We start from the raw sequence: 14,207 nt of genomic DNA, 5'->3' as shown, positions 1-14,207 counted from the left end.
ATATTACATCACATGGCAGAAGGGATTTTGCAGTTGTAATTAAGTTCCCTCGTCAGCTGAGTTAATCAAAAGGGGAATCTTCCTGGGTGGGCCTGACCTAATCAGATGGGCACTTCCTTTGGGAAGAGATTCAGAGGATGAGAGAGATTCTTCTACTGATCTCACAGGAGCAAACTTCCATGCTGGGGAGAGGTCCACGTGGCAGGGAAGGCAGGTTGCCTCTAGGATATGAGAAGGTTGCCCAGCTGGCCAACAGCAAGTAGCAAATTAATCAAACCCAGAGAGGGGGTCGTGAGAACCTTCAATGTATAGCCTTTAGGTCAGAAGCACAGGTGACAACCTGGACTTGCCACTGGCATCTAAAAGGGGGTGGGGGAGGGAATTCCCCAGTGGTCCAGTGGTTAGGACTTTGCACTTTCACTGCCAAGGGCCTGGGTTCAATCCTTCATGGGGGAAACAAGATCCCCGAAGCCATGTGGTGTGGCCGAAAACAAAGGGGGAGGGGAGCAGTCTTGTAGGACTGAGCCCTTAACCTGTGGGGTCTGACTCTATCCCCAGGTAGATAGTGTCAGAATGAAGTTAAATTGTAGGATACCCAGCTAGTGTCACATGGAGTTGCTTGGTGGGAAGAAACCCCTGGGTGTCAGAACTGTTGTGGGTTTGCTAGTAAAGTGAGAGTAAAAGAGACACAGGAGGAAGAACTGAGTTTCCTAACTCAGCTCCTGACCCACAGAAAGTATAAGATAATAAATTTGTGTTGTTTAAGCTGCTAAATTTGTGGTAATTTGTTATGCAGCAATAGAAAACTAATACACTCTAATCCTTATAATAATCCATGTACTATTAATATTCCCACTTTACATACAAGAAAAATGAGGCACAAAAAGATTAATAACTTGCCCAAGGTTACACAAGTGGTAGTGGGATTTAAATTTCAGCAGTCTGGAATGAGAGCCTACCCACATCCACCCGTATCACTCATCACCCTGATCAAAATCTCTGGGTCTTTCTCTACCGAGACCCCCTCCAGTGGATGCCTCGAGGCTCAAATGCTACAAAACAAACTCCCCAAAAAAACAAACTCCCAAAAAGTTATAAATAAAATCAAAAGACACCATAGAGTGGTAGGAGAAGGAAATACCTGTAATTCATATAACTTACCAATGATTAGTATCTAGAACATATTAAGAAATTCTACAAATCAAAAGCAAAAAAAAACAAAAAAAGAGAGAGAGACAAATAACCCAATAGAAAAATGAACAGAGGGAATTCCCTGGTGGTCCAGTGGTTAGGACTCAGCGCTTTCACTGCTGTGACCCAGGTTCAATCCCTGGTCAGGGAACTAAGATCCCACAAGCTGCGGGGCATGACCACAAAAAAAGAAAAAGAAAAATAAAAACAAACAGGAGATATGAACAGGCAATTGGCAGAAAGGGAAAGTCAAATAGACAATGAACATATGACATGGTGCTGGGCCTTGCTACTGTTCACGCAAATTTCAACAATGATAAAGACCTAAATATTGGTAAGAATGTGAAACAAGGACTCTCATGTTCTACCTGAGGGAGTATAATTCCTACAACCACTCTGGAGAGTGATTTAGGAACATCTCGTAAAACTGAATATAAGAATGTCTTCTGGGCTTCCCGGGTGGCACAGTGGTTGAGAGTCCGCCTGCCGATGCAGGGGACACGGATTCGTGCCCCGGTCCTGGAAGATCCCACATGCCACGGAGCGGCTGGGCCCGTGAGCTATGGCCGCTAAGCCTGCGCGTCTAGAGCCTGTGCTCCGCAATGGGAGAGGCCACAACAGTGAGAGGCCCGTGTATCGCAAAAAAAAAAAATAAAAAAAAAAAAAAAAAAAATGTCTTCTGAACCAGAAATTCCACTTTAACGTATATAGAGAAACTCTAGCCTATGTGCCTAAGAAGAAATATGAAAGAACATTCACTTCAGTCTGATTTGTAATAAGAAAGAAAATTAAGTGTCCACCAACAGAACAGTCAATAATTAAGCAATAAAAACATAGTTTTTCCATCTCTAAATATGCTCTATCTCTCCATTTATTTAGGTCTTCTTCAGTTTTTTCAATAAAGTTTGCATTTGGTCCTGTAATCTAAGTTTAACTGATACCAGTCTTTTATGCCATGATATCTTTCTTTTAAATTGAAGTATAGCTGATTTACAATGTTGTGTTAACTTCTGCTGTACAGCAAAGTGACTCAGTTATACATATATATACATTCTTTTTTATATTCTTTTCCACTATGGTTTATCCCAGGACATTGAATACAGTTCCCTGTGCTATACAGTTGGACCTCGTCCACCCATTCTATATGTAATAGTTTGCATCTACTAACCCCAAACTCCAGTCCATCCCTCCCCTCCCCTTGGCAATCACAAGTCTGTTCTCTATATGCCAAGATATCTTTTTTCTTTTTCTTTTTTTTTTTTGGAGTAAAATTGCTTTACAATGTTGTGTTACTTTCTACTGTACAATGAAGTGAATCAACTACATGTATAACTATATCCCCTCTCTCTTGGATCTTCCACCCCACCCCCTCATCCCACCCATCTAGGTCATCACAGAGCACTGAGCTGAGCTCCCTGTGCTATAACAGCAGGTTCCCACTAGCTATTTTACACATGGTAGTGTATTTTTGTCAAACCTAATCTCCCAGTTCATTCCACCCTCCCCTCCCTACCCTGTGTCCACATGTCCGTTCTCTATGTCTACGTCTCTATTCCTGCCCTACAAATACGTTCAACTGTACCATCTTTCTAGATTCCACATATATGCCTTAATGTATGATATTTTTCTCTTTCTGGCTTACTTCACTCTGTATGACAGATTCTAGGTCCATCCACATCTCTACAAATGACCCAGTTTCATTCCTTTTTATGGCTGAGTAATATTCCATTGTACATGGTATCTTAATTCTTAAATTTTAAATGTTGGTTTATCTCCTGATGAACTGAGTTATATGTCCAAGTAATTTCTTTCTAATACAAGTGTTTTACCAGGATTTTTGCATGTATAATAACATCTTCCTTTAATCTTCCCAAACAAACAGCAATCTGGCCAAGCATAAAATTCTCTAACTGCACATTTTCTCTACAAGGAGTTTCAGCAATGATCTGTTTTCTTCTGGTACTCGTAGAGGTCTAAGCCTATGTTTTGCTCCCTTTAAACAACCTGTTTTTATCTGCCTGTGCATATTGCTTCTCAATCCATGTTGAAAGGGTAAAATTGCTCTGAAGCACTGGCCATGAAGAGGTGCTGTGGCTCTGTTAGGAGATCACACAGGTCCTGGAACCAAAGAGCGGAAGTAGTTCCTGTCCCTGCAATGTTAGGCTCTCCTGGACCACAGGAACACTTCTCCTAGGAAACCTAGCAACAGTTCCACTGAACCTAAAGCTTTGACTGCATTTGGGGCTTCTCTGCTAGTGGATCAGAAAGCAGAGTGGAGTTACTCTGCTGGTGTGGGTAGTTGACCTTAGAGAGCATGAGGAAATAAGATTGCTGCTACATAATCAAGGCAGGGAAGAATATGTCTGGAACTCAGGGATTCACCAGGCTCCCACTTGTTTCCATATACAACAACCATGCCTGGCAAGAACACAGGAGCTAAGGGCTCAGACCTCTCCAGGTAAAGATCTGGATTTCCCACTAGGCAAACAACCTAGACCAGCAGAAAGATGAGACACAGGTGAGGGGAATCTAGAATGGGTGGCAGGTGAGAAAGGTGGTGAATGTTTATTGCAGTTTGGAGACTAACTACAGCAGAGGGAGCTACAGTATGAGTTCCAACCATCCCGTATAAGTCTATCTTTTAGAAATTTTGACTGGCCTGCCTAGAGCAAGCTTGAACCCATGACTGACAGGAGATGGTGCACAGATATACCCCAGGCTTCTTGCCCTTCATTCTATACCATCTCCCAGTTCCCCAGGCTGGAGTAACCACATTTATCAACTTAATTTTCTTCTGTTTCACGGCCCCACCCACTACCAGTATTTCCTGGAATTATTTTCCACATCCACCACTTATCTGTCCCGGTTCTTCTTCTGGAGAAATTCACACAAAGATACTTGAGCAGATTTACTATGAAGCTCATGAAGCATCAGCATCAGAACTTCCTATGTTCATGGATGATGTCGGGGTTTTTCTGGAGTAATGAATACTCCAACTTTGTATAACTTCACAAAACCTGGATCCACTCCTGATTATTTGATATTCCATATATACTATTCATTTGTTTGTTTATTATTATTTGTCTTCCTTCACTATAGTTTAAGCACTGATTAGGCAGGAATTTTAGCTCATTTGTTCACTGTTGAATCCCTAGTACCTTTATCAGTGCCGAGCACATAGTAGATGCTAATAATTTTTGTGGAATAGAGAAGCGATAAGCCCCAAATGAACCAAACCCTTTCCTGTTTCTATCTCACTGCATCTGCTCTTTCCTCTAATTAGAATCCCTTCTGCTCCCCCAGCAGCTACTCACTCAAGACCCATCTCATATGTTCAAGAATTGTGTGGGTGGAAATGCAGACATGAATTTAGGGAAGGATTTGTATCTACCCCAAATGCTTAGTTCCCTCTCCAGGTATGATTTCCCCTATGTGTCTATTTTAACTTTTCATTTAAAATTTTTCAAACAGACAGAAAATAGAAACAGCATAATAACCATATATCCACCATTTAAATACAGCTGTTAATCTTTTGCCATATCACTTCACCAGTATATATTTTTATTTAAATGTATATATTTAAATATAGAATTAATGTAAAACAACTTATTACATCTCATGATCTGTGGATCCGCCGAGTGTTTCCTCCTATGGTCTCACCTGAGCTCACTCCTGAAGAACTCACTCACCTAGAAGGTTGGCCAGGCTCCCAAAAGTTCAAGGTGGACTCGTTCCCAGGTGCAGTGGTTGGTGCTGGCTGTTGGCTGAGTCCCTCAGTTCTCCTCCAGGACAGTCTCAGGGTTAGTATCAGTAGGAGAAAGGGGAAAGCTGCAAGGCTCACAGAACATCACATCTGCCATAGCCCTTTTTTTTTTTTTTTTGCTGTACGCGGGCCTCTCACTGCTGTGGCCTCTCCCGTTGCAGAGCACAGGCTCCGTTCGCACAGGCTCAGTGGCCATGGCTCACGGGCCTAGCCGCTCCGCGGCATGTGGGATCCTCCCGGACCGGGGCACAAACCCGCGTCCCCTGCATCGGCAGGCGGACTCTCAACCACTGCGCCACCAGGGAAGCCCTGCCATAGTCCTTTCTTAATCCGTTTATTGAGGTAGAATTTATGTACTGTAAAATCAAGTCATTATAAGTGGACATTTCAATGATTTTTAGTAAATGTACAGAGTTGCACAAACCATCACCACAATCCAGTTTTAGAACACTTTTTCCACCCCCAAAAGCTCCGTTATGACAGTATGCAGTAAATCTTCATTTCCATCCTCGGCCCATGACAACGACTAATCTACCCAACGTCTCTCTAGATTTGCCTTTTCTGGACATTTCATATCAATAGAATCATACCATATGTGGTCTTATGCATCTAGACATTTTTCCTTAGTGTAAGGTTTTTGATGTTCACCCATGTTATAACATGTATCAATAGTTTGTTTCTTTTATGGCTGAGTAATATTCCATTGTATGGATAGATCACATTTCATTTATCCACTTATCAGCTGATGGACATTTAGATTGTTTCCAGTTTTTGGCTTTTGTTAATGCTTCTATGAACATTGACATACAAGTCCTTGTGTGGATATATATTTTCTCTCGGGTAGAAGACACCCAGGAGAGGAATTGCTGGATCACAGAGCAAATTTACATTTAACTTGTTAACTGTTTCCAAAGTGGCTGCACTTTACATACCTAAAAATAATCATCTAGTTTCGGTACCTTCTCCCATCTCTTTTAATTAATTATTTATTTATTTTGGCCACGCTGCGCAGCTTGCTGGATCTTAGTTCCCTGACCAGGGATTGAACCAAGGCCCTCAGCAGTGAAAGTGCGGAGTCCTAACCACTGGACCTCCAGGGAATTCCCTCTCCCATCTCTTTTAATCTAGAACTGACTCTATCTCCCCAATTATTTTCATTGTACAATCTCCCACATTCTATTTTTAACTTCGTTTCTTCAAGATGTTTTTTAATTTCTCTATCCCTTCTATTTCTAGGAACTGGAAGTAAGACCTACAGACTTGCTTACATTCAAGTTAACATATTTGGCAAGTGGTAATATGTACATCATATTGCATCTCATCAGGAGGCACATAATGCCTGATTGTCCTACTATTACTGATTATAAAATTGATCACTGGGTTGTGGTGGTGAAAGCCAGATCTCTCCATTTGAGGTATTTTTGCCCTTGGCAGTTAGCAAGTAATCCATAGGGTAATTCTATGCCTATTGCCAAAAAAATTAAGTGGGAGAGGATGTTTTAGATAACTTACAAATATTAAGACACAAGCTGACAATTAAAATTTTTAATGTAATTTTTAAGGAACAATATGTATACTTAGCATCTGGAATTAATTAAGCAATATAGTCAAGTACTCATTTGGCAATGAGTTTTCTGGGAACCAAAACAATAAAGCAAAGATATTTAGTATGAAGTCTCACTTCCGAATAGAATAAGGCGCATGAATTCTTCCATAAAGGTGAACTAGACTCCAGCAGGAATGTCTCAAAGGGATCCTTATATAAATACATTGAATAATATAATGGATAATTATTCATATACTGTAAAAGCCTGGACATTTGTATACCTTGACTGAAGAACCAGCCTTCTGTATCTGAAAAGGAAGTTTTCCTCCATTGGGATTTCCCCGGTGGTCCAGTGGTCAGGACTCCGTGCTTTCACTGCTGAGGGTTCAGGTTCGATCCCTGGTTGGGGAATTAAGATCTCACCAGCCATGGGGAGAGGCCAAAAAAAAAAAGTCTTCCCCCCTCAAACATCCAATTTTGTGAAACAGACCCTAAACAGTGAGAAAAGAAAGGGACACCTGTCATTTCTGCAAGAGCAATTAAAGCAGCCCTAGAAATTAGTAAAATGACAGATTAGCCTAACAGCATTGTTTTGTTACTCCTATAAGGATATTTTTAAAGGAACTGTGATTACACACACACACTCACACAAACACACACACACACACACAGATTCAAGAACATTATCCTCTGATTACCTAAGATAATACAGTCCAATAACTTGGAGACCCTGGAAGAACAGATAATCACAATTCCCACAAATCTTTTTTCATATTCTTCCTTTCTCTTTCTCTCTCTTATCAGATGTCACAAGCAAACCCTGGCAAGGGCTGAATTGCAATCAATTCGTAGTGACAAATAACTAAAATGCCAGTCTTCTGTGTTGTTGAATGGAGGAAAATACATATGCTTTAGATCCCAGACGTGCAGATGGCACAGTTGAAAGTGTTGGGAAAATTTAGGAACCTGATCCACATTCTTGCCAGAGACAGAGCAGCCTACATTCCTAGGGAAGCTACCAGAAACCATGTATTTTTTTTTCTCAAAATACAGCTTTGGATTGTAAAGAAAAAAATGTTGCTTGCCATTCCGTTCTACAGGGATCAAGCCATTAGTCACTGTAGTCAGCCACCGACAGTGTATCCTGAGGGGAATTCAGGATGGAGAAAAACAGAAAGCATTCTGTGCTTTGAATATACCAGTCCCTAGATAAGATACTTATCTAAGGAAAAATTTCAATGACCCCAGATTCTTGCATCTTCCCATACTTAGAAAAACACTAAAATCATTAATTTGAGATGTCTGTTCTTTGGGATCAGCAGTAATCTTTTTGTGCTTGACTATATGTTTTTCCCAGCAAAAAAAATTCATCTATAACCTGGCTCCTCCCTCACCTCTTCAGAGAAGTTCTTCAGAGCTTACTTGAGAGCCTGTGTCCCGAGCTGTAGTCCTCAGTAAGGTCCCTGAATAAAACTTAATTCACAACTTTTGCATCATGTGTTCTTATTTCAGTCAACAGGATCTACTCATAAACTCAAAAATAAAGTGCTTTGTTGATAAATCTGCATCATAAAACATGGAAGAAATTGCTTTGTCTTTTTATTTTTTAATTTTATTTCTTTATTATTTATTTTATTTTGGGCTGCAAGCAGGCCTTTCTCTAGTTGCAAGCAGGCTTTTCTCTAGTTGCGGGAGAGCGGGGGCTACTCTTGGTTGTGGTGCGCAGGCTTTTCATTGCCACGGCTTCTCTTGTTGTGGAGCACGGGCTCTAGATTGCAGGTTCAGTAGCTGTGGCAACCGGGCTCAGTAGTTGTGGCTTGCGGTCTCTAGAGCTCAGGCTCAGTAGCTGTGGCGCACAGGTTTAGTTGCTCCGGGGCATGTGGGATCTTCCTGGACCAGGGCTCAAACCCGTGTCCCCTAGCATTGGCAGGCGGATTCTTAACCACTGCACCACCAGGGAAGCCCAGCTTTGTCTTTTAATTTTAAAATGTTTAATGTCTTTGGACTACAGAAAACTATTTGAATTCCAACTCTTGTATCTAATAATTAAGTAACCCTGGACAAGTTACTAAGGTCTCAAAGTTTCTCCTTCCACATCAGGAACAAGACCTATCAGAGTTGTTTTGAGGAAAGAAAATAATGTAAATAAAAGTGCTGAGAACAGTGTAGGCAGTTCATGGACATGGCAGCTACTACTGCGACTGAACGTGCTCAAGGTTCAGCGGCCCCTCTGTGCAGCCCTGCTCCACCTCCCCCCAGCTCCTTTCCCAGGCTCACTGACGAGCATGCGCAGTGGGAAGGAACACAGAAGGAAAGACAGTGGCACTTTTTAAATAGCTAAGCAAGCCGTTAACATAAATTCTCTTAAAAGCAGGTCTGGAGAAAGGCTTAGGCCTGAGGGTAGAGTGCAGCTTCCGACCGCTTTCCTCATACATAGCTGCCCGTTTCACCTCCAAATCCAAGGGTAGATGAAACTACTGTGGAGCCAGGAAAGGCCAGTTGGAAACGCCTGCATTCCAGGTGCCAGAGCAACCTGCAAAACAGCTCGAGATCCATCGCTTTCAGCTGCCCCTGGCCCGGCTCCTGACCTTCGCCTTTTAGCCTGGGGCTCGGGCAGGAACTCCTACAGTAGGAAGTGAAGCAGGAAGGGTGAGCTCAAGCACGTAGCCCCACCCACTAGGAAAACCTGCTTCAGAGAGATCCGAGGCTCACGCTCAAACTGGTCGCGCCTCTACCCAGGAATGGGTGGGACCCGGCTGTGCCTTATTCTCCAACACCAGCCAGGGTGGCGAGGAAGCGGAAGTTTCCTGTCTGAGAGAGGCGGTGGAAGTCTAGGTAGGTGGAGAAGAGATATATCCAAGTGGTCCCTCTGACCATTAAATCATTTCCGATGGCCTCACAGCCCCCGGGTTCTCAGTATATCTGTGTCCTAGTGGGTTTGTCACAATGATTTGGTAGCGGAAAGTGTTACGTCTTTGGGAACGGAAATAATTAGTACAGTTCTCTCCAAGGTTGAGTCTTGTTTTAGAAACACAAAAACTGTGGTAAAGGTCTCCATTCCTCAAGGAGAGTACCAGTGGCGTTTGGGGTGGGATGATATTTGGTCGTGCTGGAATCCGTACTTGACAGAGCGTTTAGCATCCCTCATCCCAAGACACTAAATGCCTGTTGTACCTCCCATGCATTGTGACAACCTTAAAGGGCCGCTGTATGGTTCCAAATGTCCCTTGGAGGGAACCCCACACCTGACTGAGTCGTTGGCGGATGGTCAGATGGTCTTGCTGATAACAGTTAATCAACAGTTATCATTCCTTCTTTTAACCCATTAGTTTGTGATAAACAAGTCAAATGCTTCCATGATATTTGTCTGCTTGTCAGAGAGAATAAATTCCATTTATATAATAGTTTTACGTATTTAGATAAGGTAAGGCACTTAGTGCAGTGCTTAGTAAATTATGAGTACTCAACAAATAGCTACAATTTTCAGCTTTTTTATATTAAACATTAGTTAAAAGGAAAATCAAAAGAAGCAGTATTTTATACCATTTTGAACCTTAATTTCACCTGAGAGGAATTATATTACCTTTTCCGGTTCCTACATTAGCACTCTGTTCTCCCCAAGACTCAATTTCCTTACCTGTAAGTGAGGATGATAGTATTGACACTGTGGAGTTGTTATGAGGCTTAAATGAGACCGTGTTTATGAAGTATTGGTGAGTGATAGCGACTAAACAGATTTTTTTTTTTTTGGTTATTTTTACAGATTAAGGAGAAAAAATGGGGCAGGGGGAGGCAGAGGAGGGACACCTCAGGTAGCTTCCAAAATCTCTATGTAATCTTAATTCCAGACATTAACGGGCACACTAATCACCTGGGTCTCTCAACCACTGCACCACCAGGGAAGCCCCCAATTTTTTTAATTACTAGATTCAAGACATAAAATTTCCTTAATAGAGTCAGAAAAATAACAGGAAATAGAACTTCAATATTCTTTTAGCTCTTCTAGTTCCTTTGCCTTTCCATGTGAATTTTAGAATAAACTTATCTACCAAAGAAAAAGTCTTGCTGGAATTTTGATAGGAACTGTATTAATTTGGAAGAATTGACATCCTTGTTGAGTCTTTCAGCCCATGAGAATGGTACATCTCTTACTTATTTAGATCTTTGATTTCTTTCATCAGGATTTTCATCATATTAGTCCCATTTCTGTTTTATTAGATTTATATACATTTTTTTGAGCAATTGTAAATTGTGTTGTTTTAATTTCAGCTTCTACATGATCATTGTTAGTATATTTGGGTTTTTATGTTAATCTTATATTCTGTGACCTTGCTGAATTCACTTATTAGTCTTAGGAATTATTTTTTGGATTTACGTAAGCTTTTCTGTGTAAAGAATCATGTCATGTAAATAAGGATAGTTTACTTCTTCCTTTTTTTTTAATTTTTAAACTTAATTTTTTTTATATTAGTTCTGTAAAAAATGCCATTGGTAATTTGATAGGGATTGCATTGAATCTGTAGATCGCTTTGGGGGGCATAGTCATTTTCACAATGTTGATTCTTCCAGTCCAAGAACATGGTATATCTCTCCACCTGTTTGTTTTGTCTTTAATTTCTTTCATCAGTGTCAGTTTTCTGCATACAGGTCTTTTATCTTCCTAGGTAGGTTTATTCCTAGGTATTTTATTCTTTTTGTTGCAGTGGTAAATGGGAGTGTTTCCTTAATTTCTCTTTCATATTTTTCATCATTAGTGTATAGGAATGCAAGAGATTTTTGTGCATTAATTTTGTATCCTGCAAATTTACCAAATTCATAAAATGCAGATTCTGATTCAACAGGTGAGGGAGGGGGTGGGGCCCTGAGATTCTGCATCTAAGAAACTCCCAGGAGGAGATTTGTGAGCCAGGACCTATCTGGGTTTGCATGTGATTCAATCAATAATTGTGTGATAAATTATCTCTGAGATTCAGTTCCATATCTGTGAAATGGTCACAATAATACACACCTTACATAAGCATGATAATTGCACAAAATAACATATCTGCAAAGCAACTGTCATTATTTCACAAGTTTAGGATTTATTTTAATGCCCTGGCTGCTCTGAGCCAAGAAAAAATAAACATAATTATATCGCTCTTGCACTTGGCAGGCAGAGTTTAGAGTCAGACAGACCTTGGTTCAGGTCCCACTTTCCTGCTTTTCACCCATCATCTTGCCTGACGCAATTTACTCTGTTCCTCCAAACTTTAGTTTCTTTATCTGTAAAATAAAACTGGTAACTACCCTGTATTCACAGTATACAGATTAAATGAGCTATAGCTCATGTAAAAGACTTAGCACATATATTTAGCAGAGCATGCATTCTATGCTTAATAACTGATAGTTATGATTACACCAGGTAATCTAGGCTGTTTCCAGGCTGTCTAAAATGTTGTTACTATATAAAATGGAATCCTCTGCCAGAAACACTTTGGGTAGAAAATTTACTCATGGGATTAGAAAGATGCCTACTTCTTCTTAGCATTTTTTTCATCATCTTACTATTTGTGTTGAGAATTGTCAGACACACTTTCGAAAAGCAGCAATACTGAGGGGCCAAATATACTTAAAAAGGAAAGTGATCACTTTTAATTTGATCTACAATATCTACCTCAGGAATTCCCTGGCGGTCCAGCAGTTAGAGCTTGGTGATTTCACTGTCAAGGGCCCGGGTTCAATCCCTGGTCGGGGAACTGAGATCTCACAAGCCCCGCAGCACGGCCAAAAATATAAAATAAAATATCTACCGCAAACTGAAATAAGTAACAAATGGCTTAAGTGGATTAAAGTGCCAATTTTAAAAATTTTTTCAGAAACCGAGCCCTTTAAATCTACATGAAAATATACAGTGTTGTTAGCTCATGACAATAAATCCACTTGGCCAGATGGTTTCCATTTGGTTCAAGCAAGTATTCTGAGTAACGGGCCGTAGGAAAGCGGTCTCTCCACCCCACACTTCCTGTGGTTGAGGCTTAGAGGGGGCCAGTGCCCAAATTTCCTAAAGTTAGTAGGCAAGCTAATGAGGGCCTCGGAGGTCATCACATTTGTTCCAGATCTGAAGCTCTAAATGCATAGCATTTAAGAGGCGTGTGTATGTTCAAGCAGGACTAACTAGAAATACGGACTAGGAGAAATCACATGTTCTTGATGTTAACTAAGGCCATCCTGGCCACACCAAACACCACGGCTGCCACTTACTTTTCCAGATGAATGAACAAGGAAAAATCGAAAACTTTGGCCCTGGCATTTTGTTTGGCTTGGTTTGGTGTTCTAAAATTGTTCCTTTGTAAACACATCTTATTAAAGCCTCACAGGGAGTTTAGAGGTTGAGATTTTTGCCTTGCTTCCCCTCCTATCACATTACAAAAGAGGAAGTTAGTCATCAGGCAATGAATTCCCAGTCACCTTCAGAATCAGAAAAAAACCTCATCTGCCCAGGGAGCTTGAAGGGAGGTGATTCCACAGTTGCTGAATTACTATTACCACTGGGATCAGAGTCTCCCCTGCACTGGTGGGCAACCCTTGTAAAAATGGATAAGGGCAAGAACACAGTAAAAAGTCAGACAGAAGCAGATGGTTATGTGACTGCTGGAATGGAATTCGATGAGGATGAATCTAGTAAAAGAGCTGGGTCATCCGCAAAGAGAAAGCTAAAGTGGACATCTAAGGAGGAATTACGTACCGTGAGGGTCCAAGTGGTTCGAGATAGCTATCAAAGAAAGGGTCAAAGAAATTCCAGAATTGGTACAGAATTCCCATGTAAGTGGCTATTCTAATAAAAATGGACAAGGAAACATTCCCAGGGAAATTTGATTGGAATCACAAGACCTGAGTGAACTAATGTCACTAGGTAGTTTTTTGGTGAAGAGTCCCATCAAAAGCCATCCTATAATAGGGAGAAAATCCAAGTGTTCAAGGCATCTTCAACTGACTTCTAAGATACAGAATATTGGGACTTCCTGGCAGTCCACTGGTTAAGACTCTGTGCTCTCACTGCAGGGGGCACAGGTTCCATCCCTAGTCAGGGAACTAAAAACCCACATGCCTCGCGGTGTGGCCAAAAATAAAAAAAGAAATAAAGAAAAAGAAATACAGACTATCCCTTCATGCAAGTTGAAATATAGCAGGAAACAGCATTCCTTTTGTTATGTGTGGGCTCTGGACTTATCATGAATTTGATTATCAAAAGATACCTGGAAGGTTGTCTTTTGTGAAGTAGGTTAGAACTACTGGAATTTTTCATCACAATCAGAAGGGTGCTATGCAATGGGCCATGCAAAGAATTTTGATTTGGGGACTTCCCTGGCGATCCAGTGGTTAAGACTCCAAACTTCCACTGCAGGGGGCAAGTGTTCAATCCCTGGTTGGGCAACTAATATCCCACATGCCTCGCGGCACAGCCAAAAAAAAAAAAAAAAAGAATTTTGATTTTACTCTACGTATAATGAAACTCATTGGAAGACTTTTTATTTATTAAGGACTCCTTGGTTGTTTTCTAGTATAAACCAGTCCTGCAGCTATATTACTCCCTTCCATTCACTAAATATTTTATGAAAGTCCAATACACACCAGTCACTGTTCTAGGCTCTGGATATAAACTGTTGAACAAGATAGGCAAAATCACATCCACTGCCAGCCTGGATGATATCTGTGGACAATTTTTTT

The 14,207-nt window shown here is 40.9% G+C and overlaps 1 non-coding gene across 1 annotated transcript; it reads left to right on the top strand.

The window, feature by feature from the left end:
* The first annotated feature begins 1,270 nt into the window (after positions 1-1,270).
* Positions 1,271-1,342, top strand: TRNAE-UUC (transfer RNA glutamic acid (anticodon UUC)). The gene has a single exon. It is a non-coding gene; the product is annotated as a tRNA-Glu (tRNA).
* Positions 1,343-14,207: the final 12,865 nt, after the last annotated feature.

Source organism: Neophocaena asiaeorientalis, unplaced genomic scaffold (assembly GCF_003031525.2).
Source record: "Neophocaena asiaeorientalis asiaeorientalis breed wild unplaced genomic scaffold, Neophocaena_asiaeorientalis_V1.1 scaffold142, whole genome shotgun sequence".
Lineage (NCBI taxonomy): Eukaryota > Metazoa > Chordata > Mammalia > Artiodactyla > Phocoenidae > Neophocaena > Neophocaena asiaeorientalis.
Note: the sequence above shows the minus strand (reverse complement) of the source record. Positions and strands in the feature narration are given on the sequence as shown.